Raw genomic sequence first — 12552 nt, forward strand, 5'->3', positions numbered from 1 at the left:
GGAAAGCATTTAGCATGTGCATTAGTTATGAAAAATACTTTTGTATACTCAAAGGCTAGTTTTCCTTTCATTCAGATAGCTGCATAGGATTGTATGATTTCAAAAGAGAAAAGTAAATTATCATGGAGTGCATTGGAAATTTAAATTTCAAGTTATGAAGTATTTAGTGTGTGGAGAGCGATTTTGTATAGTTTTCTTTCCTACATAACCTGAAATTAAATCACTAACAAACAATAATTTTTGAAAATACAGATTGCACTTAACTGCATAATGCTTATTTGCTACATGTGCATGTTTGCACACGCACAAAATGTTTCTTATGGGTGTATATTACAAATTTTTCTGATTAACTGCATAAGACATCCTCATATAATGCTTGTTAGCATACCCAAGTGCAGTTGAATTTCCCATTTTCTAACACATATTATTATTATTATATGGGCATCTCCACAGAGTTAGAAAACTCATAGTGGGAGACCCAAACTATCCACACAATATCTATCATACCTCCTTCTATCATACGATTAATTAAACGTTTTTTTTTTTTTTTTTTTTTTTTTTTTTTTTTTTTTTTTTTTTGTCTAAAACTATATCTGTGCTAGAGAACTGCTTTAACTAGAAAAATATTTACATTCTTTGACTGTTTTGGAAAACTATGTTAGAGCAGAAATATGCAAAATCACTGGAAAAGCTTGATTTTTTTACAATTTTTTTTTAAAGTACATAAAAGAGCCCATTAACAGTCCCATGATTCTTCCAACTATGCTGTGGAGGTTACAAAAAGAAACATACTAGAAATGATATATTTCTAGTAGGATGGAAGATCATATTTTATAATTCCTTGTTTTTGAGATATAAAAGTCAGAACAGGAAGGGTGATATTTACCTAGTCCTTTCTCTATTTGGGATTTACTAGATTTTCTTCTTGTACTATTTCTTTGCCATGAAGAGGATTCTAAATTATTAATTGTAAGGTTTTAAAATTTGGAAAACAAAGATGGGATGCAGAATTTATGCTTGGTGAAAATATATTGTTGGAAGTAGAGGAAATAAGAGATCTGGGAGTGATAGTGGATAAGGATCTAAAATTTAGGGGTCACATCGCCAAAATTGTGAAGACAACACAAAGACTTCTGGGAATGATGAGGAGGACACTGACATGTAGAAGTAGGGAGATTCTTGTTCCATTGTATAAGGCTTTGATTAGGCCACACATGGACTATTGTGCCCAGATTTGGTCACCTGGTTTTCAGAAGGATGAAGAGATGTTGGAAAGGGTCCAAAGGCGACTGACTAAGGTAGTTTCTGACCTCTGGAATGTCGAGTATGAGGAAAGATTGAAAAGATGTAATTTGCAGAGACTGGTGGAGAGAAGGAAGAGGGGAGATATGATAGAGACCTACAAGTTGGTAAGGGGTTGCTATAGGATCAATGGTGGAGAAGTTCTACAGCGAATAGTGGGAGATCAGGGGAGAACCAGAGGTCATCCCTGGAAACTGTATAAAGAGGGTGTGAGTAGGGGAGTGAGAGGCAGGTTTTTTCGTGCAGAGTTGTGAATGATTGGAATGCCTTGCCTGAGAGTGTGGTGTCTGCAGGGAGTTTGAATGTGTTTAAGACCCGGTATGATGAGATGTGTGTGAGATAAAAGGACCTCCTAGATGAGTCTTTGACTCCATGAGGTCTTGTTTAATAATAATAATAATAATAATAATAATAATAATTATATGAAGAGCCAAAGGCTTCAATTCGGTGACATAAACTTATTTAAGTTAAGGGATATTACATCCCATATTGTTTCATAGCCGAATAAGAAACTCAAAGAGTTTCATGCTGAATATAATAAATATATAAAGTTCAGCGAGTCCAAGCGTAAGTAAATACCTGGATAGTGTTACAACAGCTCCTAGGAGAGCTGTATTACTGTTCTACATTATGAGTGAGAGAAGGTCACTACCCAGACCGGTTTCAACCTTTATTGAGGTCTCATCAGTGAGTAGGTAGACCTAAAAATACCAAGTTTGTAGCAAACAGACCTTACATATACCCTACTATGAGAATTGCCAAGAATTGAAGCCTTTGGTTCTTCATATAATTAATAATTTATTAGGACACCTTCTTGGCAATTCTCATAGTAGGGTATATGTAAGTTCTGTTTGCTACAAACTTGGTATTTCTAGGTCTACCTACTCACTGTTGAGACCTCAATAAAGGTTGAAACCTGTCTGGGTAATAACCTTCTTTCACTCATAATGTAGAACAGTAATACAGCTCCTAGGAGCTGGGTTTCACATTATGGGGAAATATCAAGAATAGTGATCAGAGCTTGCTCCACCCTTACCATGAGTTGCCTCAGTGTTGCACTCCCTAAAGGGTCAGTTGTAACACTATCCAGGTATTTGCTTACGCTTGGACTCGCTGAACTTTATATATTTACTATATTCAGCATGAAACTCTTTGAGTTTCTTATTTGGCTATGAAACAATATGGAATGTAATATCCCTTAACTTAAATAAGGATTCTAAATGTCTGTCATAATCTTTATTTTGTAATGTAATGTTTTTACTAGATTAATATGACTTTTCATTTGATTAGAAAAATGTAAAGATCATCCTTACATCATCATGCCACACTTTTTTCCCTTTGAGAGGTGGGGGAAGACTTTTGGATCTACTCTCCTTCACTACAGCCTCTGTTATGTAGATTTTAAAAAATAACTGAATTTTATCCACCTCCTTCATGTTATGTCACAAATTAAATAAATAAATAAATAAATAAAGATATATATATATATGTAGCATGACTTTTACCTTGGGTATACTATACGTTAAAGATACCAAGAAATTTTATAAACTTAGTTTTAATCCTTTTTACTTCAGGCACAAACTTGACTTACCTGTTTGTTTGCTTACTTGGGAAAAAAGATTAAAACCAAGCTTATAAAATTGCTTGGTATATTTAACACATATATATATATATATATATACATATATATATATATATACATATGTATATATATATATATATATATATACATACATCTTCAAGGCCCACCTTTCCTAATTGGGTTGTGGGGACAACAGCTGCAAGAGGAATTTCCAATGGTCACGATCCTCTGCCACCAAGCTCAGATGTTCTGATGGGATTCCCAAATGTGTCCACCCAAGGTTTTGGATATAATCTATCCAGCGAGTCCTTGGCCTTCCACGTGGTCTCCCACCCTCTGGCTTGGCAAAGAGGGCCTGCTGAGGGAGCCTCTCTTGTGGCATTCTGATCAGGTGCCCGTACCAACATAACTGTGATCTCTTAACACGGAGAAGCAACGGTTGAGTATTGAGGGTTTTCCAAATTGCAGAGCTTCTGACCCTGTTGAGTCTTGTCAGCCCTGCAACCCCCTCAAAGGAACCTCATTTCAGCCGCTTGGATTCGTGTCCGCATTCTCTCGGTCATTACTCAACTCTCATGACCATAGGTGAGGATGGGGACATAGACTGTATTGAAGACAGCCAGCTTTGCCTTCTGGCTTAACTGCCGCTTCAATATGACCGAACGGCCAAGCTCCAGCAATATTAAGCTTGCTAAGCCAATTCGAGTATCTAGCTCTATGTCCCATTTTCCATCATTCGTGAATATGGACCCAAGGTATTTAAACTTCTCCACCTGCCTCACTGGGACTCCACTTACGTGTAGAGTGCACTGGGATGGTTGTCTTGAGACCACAAATGTTTCAGTTTTGACTGATCTTCATTCCAGCGTCTGCACAAACAACTACAAACCTATCCAGGGTCTGCTGGAGATCATCTGTGGAAGAGCTAAGCAGAACTAGGTCATCTGCAAAAAGCACACGTCCAATGCTACATCTTCCAATTCTGACACACTCACTGCCTCGGCTGTGCCTATCAATCCAGTCCATAGATATTATGAAAAGGAGGAGTGACAGAACATACCCTTGGTGGAGGCCAATGGAGACTGTGAAAGGTTCAGACTTTGTGCTGTTTACCCTGACACAAAACTCTGGGCACTCGTACAGGGACTTGATGGCAGCTAATAGTTGGCCATCCACTCCATACTCCTGTACTACTTGCCAAAGCTTATCCCGAGGAACCCAGTCATATTCCTTCTCTAAGTCCACAAAATGTGTAGACATTCTTGGCATATTCCCAAGATTTCTCAAAGACGTGCCTTAAAGTGAAGATTTGGTCAGTTGTGCTTCTACCAGGACGAAAGCCACATTGTTCTTCCTGGAACTTTGACTCAACTATGCTCCTGCACCATCTTTCCAAGCACCTAGCATACACTTTCCCAGGCAGGCTGAGCAGAGAGATGCCACGATAATTACTGCAATTCTTCTGGTCTCTCTTCTTGAAGACTGGTATTATTATGCCTGTCTGCCATTGCTTTGGTGCTCACACAGATGATATCCAAGCAGCCTGACACACTCGAGTCAGCCAGAGAACACCGTCTCGATTTAAGGCTTTTAGTATTTCGGGCCAAATTTCGTCATCACCAGCAGCCTTGCCCAATTTTAGCGATTTTATTGCTAAATGGACCTCTTCTGCTGTGAGACTAGTCATTGCTCCGATCTGCACCTCTTGGATGTCCACAACTGCTAGGCCACCCGGGTTAAGAAGGCTCTCAAAGTATTCCCTCCATTTGTGGAGGATATACTTCTCGGTTGTTAAAAGTGCACCATCAGAGGCCTTAATTGCCCTTGCTGTGCACGATTTCCTCCCTCGAAGGCAGCGGATGGTCTGCCAGAATACTTTGTTTGCATTTGCATAGGATGAGTCTAATCTTTCTCCAAAGGATTCCCAAGCCTTCTGCTTTGTTGTCTTTACTGCCTATATATATATTTTTTTTTTAAATTTTTATTTTTTTTTAATTTTTTTACTTTACTGAATGTCTTTGTGTCGGAAGGAGATGCAATTGTTGAAATAATGAATGCTCACTTCGTCGAGTTCTATCAACCTAATGTATACAATAGGAACTGGAATCAAGGGTAAAGGGTAATGGGTATTTATTATATTCCATTATATAGGAACTACAGTAGAGACAGGAGAGGAGAAGAGGTGGTTCCCAGAAGAAAACAATAGGGGTCTTATTTAACTAGGCACCCCCAGACAACATAAAATTCCATCATATTGTATACTATAACTTCATATTTTGGTTTGAGCCAATAAGAATACAAATTTCTCAGCTAAATCCCAAATAGTCTGCCTATCATTTTTTTAGTATTCAGGGTGAAACCAGACCAGCTTTCTGCTTTCTAACCAACAGGCTGCAGGTTCGAATCCAACCATGGGAATAGATGTTTATCTTTAGGTGGGAGATGAATTTCATTGCCTGGTGTGAGACCACCATCCGGCTTATTGGAGGCCTGAAATATTTTGTCTCTAGAGCAAGGTTTCTGGAATATGTAAAAAATACAAAAAATATTATTATTATTATTATTTTTTTTTTCGTGACACCTCCAAGGAGTCCAAAGACTTATCGCAGGAGGACACCTATTGTACAACTCTCCGTCTCCACCACTACACCGAACCTCCACTACCAATCATCTACATCAGCACCATCTACTGCCCACCACCACCACCACAGCTAGTATTTTTTGTCTGTAAATTGTGTGTGTTCTGAAGGGCCGATTTGTCTGTATGTGGGATGAAAAACCCGAGTTTCTGGGTTTTTCATCCTACATATATATAAAATAAATAAAAAAATAGAAAATATCTTTAGCCCACCCACAGTTCAATGAACTATAAGTTTACATACAAACCTTTCGTGTGTAGAAGCTGCATAAACAAAAATCTACTAATTGGATTCATCATGAGAAAGTAAGGATTGGACATTAGGTTAAAATCCCTGTTAGTTATCCCCATTTTTTAAAAGGCTATTTGGAAATCTTCTTCTAGAATACTTATGCATTCTGTTTTAAAGACAACAAATAAAAAAGAAATAAAAGAAAATAAATCATAGAAATAAAAAAATGTTTCTTAATATCTGCTTTTTCTGCAGTTTATCAAAATTTGCCTAGGAAGATGACTTTACACTTGGAGCAATTAGAATTCAGTTTGTCTAGCTAAAATAAACAAATAAATAAAATGCATACAAAATGTTCTGATGTTTGTACTTTTTTCCCCTCTTATTTATTAATTGAATAATTATTAAAGATTACGCTACTCGGCAGTAAGGAATGATGGGGGATTCAGCAGCAGTCGCAAGTGGCGTAACGCCAAGTCCTCCGCCATTTAAGAACTCAATTATTAGCAATATCATAAAGGACTTTGTGGCATGCAGTACTTGCGGCATGTATGCTTCTCGGGAATTACATATGTGGCTTGTTAAAGAGAGTGGAGAGCGTATGTGCGCCAAATGCAGGCAGTTGGAGGAAATAAATACATTAGATATATCGATATCCGACTTTGTTGCTCCAGGAACGGAGAATAGGAAGACAAGTAGTATGATAGGAGCGAATGAGAAAATAATAGTTGATGGTGTGGAAGGTGTGAGTGACTGTGGAAGTTTAGGAGATGGTTTTGTATGGGACAGTGAATTTAGATTAAGAGTGACTGACCTGCAGAGGGAGATAGATGAGTTGATAGAGGAGGTGGAATGTCTAGTGAATGAGAGCAGAAGTATGAAAGATAAGATTAGGAGAATGGAAGAGATAAATGCAAGGCAAATCAGAGTAGGAGAGAGAGAGAATTTAAGGAGTATGAGTGAGAGGTATGGGGGTGCTAGAAGAGGAGAGAATGGAAACAGTAGAAGAGAGGGAATGAGAGAGAGGTATGGGAATGCTAGCAGACGAGAGGATGGAAACAGTAGGAGAGACGGAATGAGAGAGAGATATGGAAGTGCTAGAAGAGGAGAGAATGGAAACGGTAGGAGAGATGGAATGAGAGAGAGGTATGGGAGTGCTAGAAGAGGAGAGAATGGAAACAGTAGAAGAGAGAGGTATGGGAATGAAAGAAGAGGAGAGAATGGAAACAATAGGAGCGAGGGAATGGTAAGAGGTATAATGTATGGCGACTCAATGATCCGTGGTGTTCAAGATAGGATGCGTGAGGAGTGTTTGCCAGGAGGAACAATAGAAAGGGTGGCTATGGCAATTAAGAGAGGTGAAAGGGTGGATGAGATGATTGTGATGGTAGGAACGAATGACTTGAGTGGTAATGTAAGTCGGGCAGCGAGAGATATGAGATTTTTGCTTGAGACTGTACGGAAGAAGACAGAGAGAGGAAAAATAGTGTGCGTGTTGCCTAGGTATGATAATGATGAGCTGAGCAGAAGAGCGGTGATATTGAATGGCATAATAGCGAGAATGTGTGACAAGAGAGGACTGGTATATGTGGATGCTTGGAGTGCGTTTGAGGAAAGAGAGGAGTTGTATGTGAGAGACCGTTTACATTTGAATGAGGAAGGACGTAGGCATCTGGAGAGATTGCTGTTCTGAACGAGTCAGTGTGTCCCAGGGAGGATGATAGCAGGGGTGGCCTCTTGTGGGAATGGATACTTGGGAGAAGGGAGACAATGTCAGGTAACACTGAGCCCAGTGGAGTCTAGAAGGGATAAGGCTGGGTATAGAAACAATGGCATTTATATGCTGTATACTAATGCCAGGAGTATCCGGAATAAGGGAGAGGAATTGGTGGCGCAGATAGCATCAGCCTGGCCAAAAATTATTACGATCACTGAGACGTGGTTGACAGAAGGGGATATAAAAACAGAAATTGAAGTCGCTGGGTATAGCATTTTTCATCAGGATAGGAGGGGAAAGCGTGGTGGTGGGGTGCTGCTTATGATAAGTGATGACCTATGTCCTCTAAGAGTGGAGAATTTGGAAGGAAGTGAGACAAATGATTTTGAGAGCGTATGGTGTGAGGTAGAGGTAGGCAAGACAGGATATTTAGTGGGGTGTTGCTACAGACCCAGGAGCACAGAGGATGGGGACCAGGAGATGCTTAGACAGCTAAGTTTGGCAAGTGCAAGAAGAATGATTGTTATGGGAGATTTTAACTTCAGTAATATAAATTGGAGAGAGGAACATGCATGTAACAATAGGGGAATGGAATTTCTAGAATTCTTGAGGGACAAATGTCTTAGGCAACATGTAACAGAGGGAACAAGAGGTTCAAAAATTTTGGATTTGGTTATAGCATCAGAAGAGTTGATAATAACTGAGTTGACGTCTCTCCCACCAGTTGGAGAGAGTGACCATATGGTGTTGACATGGAAAATGAATAGACATGCAGGAGTATCAAAGAGACGGGAACTTATGTGGAATTATAAGGCAGGTGATTATAATAGTCTTAGACGTCAACTTCGGGAAGTTTCATGGAGGGAGGAATTGGATGGCCGGGATATCACCAGTGCGTGGGAAATTGTGAAAGAATATTTGTTATCAGCAATGGTAAGTTGTATACCACGAGTGAAGAAGAGGGCGCAATTTGGAGTAAAGTGGATGACAAACAACATTAAACAGGAACTGCATGCGAAAAAGAGGCTATGGAAGAGATATAAGGAGACAGGTGAAGAGAGGATGGGTGAAGAATATAAGACACAGGCCAGAAGAGTGACTCGTGTGGTAAGGAAAGCAAAACTGGAATATGAGAGGAGATTGGCCCTAAGATCCAAAGAAAATCCTAGGGAATTTTTTAGCTATGTGGCCAGTAGGAGGAGAAATGACTGTGGAAGAATGATATTGTGGGATAAAAATGGGAATAGAGTGACTGATGCAGAGGACATAGTGGAATTGTTCAATGAACACTTTATTGGAGTATTTCATCCTAGAGGAGTCAGTTTTAATGCTAGAGGGATAGGACTGGTTCGAGGTCTGGAGGTACAGGAGGAGAATGTGTTTCAGATACTGAGTACTCTGGATGTCAGTAAAGCTGTGGGACTGGATGGTATTTCGCCACGAGTTTTGAGAGAATGTGCTAACGAATTGACAATACCTTTAACGTGGCTTTACAATGAAAGTCTGGCTTTGGCAAAGGTGCCCAAGGAATGGAAGGAAGGTAAGATAGTGCCATTGCATAAGGGTGGTAACAGACTGGAAGTGTCTAATTATAGGCCAGTCTGTGTGTCATCAGTAGTTGTTAAGATCTTGGAGAAAGTAGTGAGGGACCGTGTACAGCATTGGGCAGATGAGGGTAATGTTATCTGTGAGAATCAACATGGATTTGTGAAAGGACGCTCTTGTTTTAGCAATATGCTAGCCTTTTATAATAAAGTTACAAGAGCATTAGATGAGGGAAAGGCATATACTGCAATTTTCTTAGACTTGGCGAAGGCATTTGACAGGGTGCCACATGATAAGCTGATATTTAAGTTGCAGCACATGGGTCTGGATGTCAGATTGGTCAACTGGATTCAGGATTGGCTGTCTGATAGGTATCAGAGAGTTGTGTATGGTGGAGCAGTTTCTAGGAGGCAGAGGGTTACAAGTGGGGTCCCACAGGGCTCAGTACTAGGACCTATATTGTTTAACCTTTATATCAATGACATAGCCAGTGGATTGCAGGGGGATATTCAGTTGTTTGCGGATGATGCGAAGCTGGGAAGGATTATTAGTAATAGCGCAGATGTGGTAGCCCTGCAAGAGGATTTAAATAAGCTAGATAGATGGGCAAATGAATGGGGGTGTCAGTTTAATGCAGCAAAATGTAAGGTCTTGATGTTTGGGAAACATCGATGGGATGCTGCATACTCTATGGGAGGAGTTATACTGGAGGAAGTAGGGGAGACGAGATCTGGGGTTGATGATTGATAGAAACCTGAAGTTTAGGGGACATATTGCAAAGGTGGTGAAGGTAACACAGAGGATTGCTGCTATTATGAGAAGGACACTGTCCTGCAGAGATAAGAGGGTTATCATTCCGTTGTATAAGTCTCTGATCAGACCACACTTGGACTATTGTTCTCAGATTTGGTCCCCTGGATTTGAAGGGGATAAATTAACTGTGGAAAGGATACAAAGACGGATGACAAAGATGGTTTCAGGACTGTACAAGGATAGTTATGAGGATCGGCTGAGAGAATGTGGACTGCAGAGTTTTGCGGATAGAAGAAGGAGAGGTGATATGATTGAGACTTTTAAACTGTTGAGAGGTGGTTACAGGGTTGACACTGGGGAGTTCTTTCGCTTGGTTGACCAGCGGGAAGGAGTGATGATAAGAGGCCATCCCTGGAAGTTACGAAAGGAAACTGTGAGCAAGAGGGTAAGGAGTGGTTTCTTTGTGTGGAGGGTGGTTGAGCCGTGGAATGCATTGCCTGATGGAGTGGTGGGAGCGAGAACGGTCAGTGACTTTAAAGAGTGGTATGATAAACTTTGTGTTTCTCAGGGGGGGACCTCCCCTCGATGAGTCTTGACAGACTTTATGTCTTAGGAAGGACCTCCCTCGATGAGTCTTTTGACTCCTTGGAGGCCTGAATAATAATAATAATAATAATAATAATAATAATAATAAATAGATACAAATAAAATAAAATAAAATAAAAATATCTGAGTTCAGGGATCCACATGAAACAGTTTTTGAAGGCTGATGGGTTGGTTAAAGAAAGTGAATCGAGTGAGACCTTCTTTACTCAATTTGGCTGCTTCAGAAACTAAATTTTAATGATATATTCTCCTAAAAAATCTTTAGTTAGTTGATAAACATAATATAATAATATATGTCTATTTAAACATGACATGTATTGCCACTAAAGGTCAGAGGGTCAATATATGATGTCTATTAATTGCATATTGTCCACCTAGTTTGTTCTGTGGGTGTAAAACATTTTTTTGATTCAGAAAAACAGATAGATAAGTGAAGTGTTTATATTTCAAAGAGGTACAGAGTCATTTTTTATTTAAAATAGGTGAGTGAGACATATTTTTGGAAGGATTGGATTTGAATTCAATGGAGGTTGTCTTTCTTCCATCTAAGAGTAGTATGGAGGTTGGCATTTAAGGAAGTAGCAGATAGCTTATCTGGTTGATCAAATAGATCAGCATTTCTGCTTTTCAAAGAACAGGCTGTGAGTTTAAATCCCACTGTAGCATGGAAGTTTATATAAGTCTGTAGGTGGTAGATGAAATTTCAATATAGTTATGTCTACCAGATTGCCTATTGGAGGCTCAAGTGGAAATGAAAAAGGCCATATTTTGTTTCCAGCAGTGATCCTGGATTATCACTTTCCAGCCTTTTGATGGTCAGGGGTTGTTATCAGGTTGTTATTATATTATTATTATTACTATTACGTGCAACTACAAAGAGTCCTTAGACTTATCGAGGGAGGTCCTAAACTTCATTTCAAGAACTGTCAGCATTTGCACAGTACCTATCATACTGCCATGACTGTGAATGGCATGTACAGACTGGCAGCTTATTCCACTCATTCACCACTCTCCAAGTAAAAAACCTACTTCTAACACCCTTGCTAACTACACTCTTGCTCAGTTCCCAAGGATGGCCCCTAGTTCTCCCATCACCACACCCATCAGTAATTTGAATGTCTCAATCATATCGCCCCTTTTCCGCCTATCAACCAATTTCTGTAACCCACAAATCTTCAACCTGTTCTCGTTAGGAGCATTCCATAGACCAGCTACCATCTTGGTCTCCTACCTATGGATCCTCTTACCTCCTCCCCATTACCAAGAAAACTTGTTGCACAGATCTGCACATATTAGTCAAGATGGGATCTTATGGGGTCTTATTCAACATGGATTTGTGAAGGGGTGTTCTTGTTTTAGCAATATGCTAGCCTTTTATAATAACACTACAAGAGCATTAGATGAGGGAATGGTATATACTGCCATTTTCTTAGATTTAGCAAAGGCATTTGACAGGGTGCCACATGATAAGCTGATATTTAAGTTGCAGCACATGGGTCTGGATGTCAGATTGGTCAAATGGATCAGGATTGGCTGTCCGATAGGTATCAGAGAGTTGTGTATGGTGGGACAGTTTCAAGGAGGCAGAGGGTTACAAGTGGGGTACCACAGGGCTCAGTACTGGGGCCTATATTGTTAAACTTTTATATCAGTGACATTGTCAGGATTGCAAGGGGATATTCAGTTATTTGTGGATGATGCAAAGCTGGGAAGAATTATTAGTAATAGTGCAGATGTGGTAGCCCTGCAAGAGGATTTGAATAAGCTAGATAGATGGGCAAATGAATGGAGGTATCGGTTTAATGCAGCAAAATGTAAGGTCTTAAGGTTTGGGAAACATCTATGGGATGCTGCATACTCTATGGGAGGAGTTATACTGGAGGAAGTTGGGGAGACAAGAGATCTGGGGTTGATCATTGATAGAAACCTGAAATTTAGGTGACATATTGCAAAGGTGGTGAAGGTAACACAGAGGATTGCTGCAATAATGAGAAGGACATTGACCTGCACAGATAAAAGGTTTGTCATTCTGTTGTATAAGACTCTGATCAGACCACACTTAGGCTGTTGTTCTCAGATTTGGTCCCCAGGATTTCAAGGGAATAAATTAAAACTGTGGAAAGGGTACAAAGGCGGATAACAAAGATGGTTTCAGGACTGTACAATGTTAGTTATGA

This window comes from Typopeltis vanoorti, chromosome 5 (genome assembly GCF_054136105.1).
Source record: "Typopeltis vanoorti isolate ZY-2024b chromosome 5, IOZ_Tvanoo_1.0, whole genome shotgun sequence".
Lineage (NCBI taxonomy): Eukaryota > Metazoa > Arthropoda > Arachnida > Uropygi > Thelyphonidae > Typopeltis > Typopeltis vanoorti.